The sequence below is a fragment of the Suricata suricatta genome, chromosome 8 (genome assembly GCF_006229205.1).
Source record: "Suricata suricatta isolate VVHF042 chromosome 8, meerkat_22Aug2017_6uvM2_HiC, whole genome shotgun sequence".
In the NCBI taxonomy this organism is placed as follows: Eukaryota; Metazoa; Chordata; class Mammalia; order Carnivora; family Herpestidae; genus Suricata; species Suricata suricatta.
Window position 1 is genome coordinate 111,760,493 of NC_043707.1, and position 433 is coordinate 111,760,925.

Consider the following 433-nt stretch of genomic DNA (forward strand, 5'->3'; position numbering starts at 1 on the left):
GCTTTGGCTCGGGTCAGATCTCACGTTCGTGGGTTCGAGCCCCGGGTCAGGCTCTGTGCTGACAGCTAGCTCAGAGCCTGGAGCCTGCTTCCACTTCTGTGTCTCCTTCTCTCTCTGCCCCTCCCCCTCTCATGCTCTGTCTCTCTCTGTATCAAAAATAAATAAAACATTAAAAAAATTTTTTTAAATAAATAAACAAACTTAAAAAAAAAAAAGAAGCAATTCTTGGTTAGCCATGCCTAGGAGGAGAAGGTAAAAACTATTGAACTTGATTGACCTTTTTTTAAACAGTGCTGAAGTCCATAGCCTCACCCACCTTTTACCCCCCTTCTAAAATTTTTTAAGTTTTACTTTTTCACTAAGTTTGCCTATGTAGTGCACATATTAAAATGATACAAAAAGACATTCATTGAGAAATCTCGCTCCCATCTGT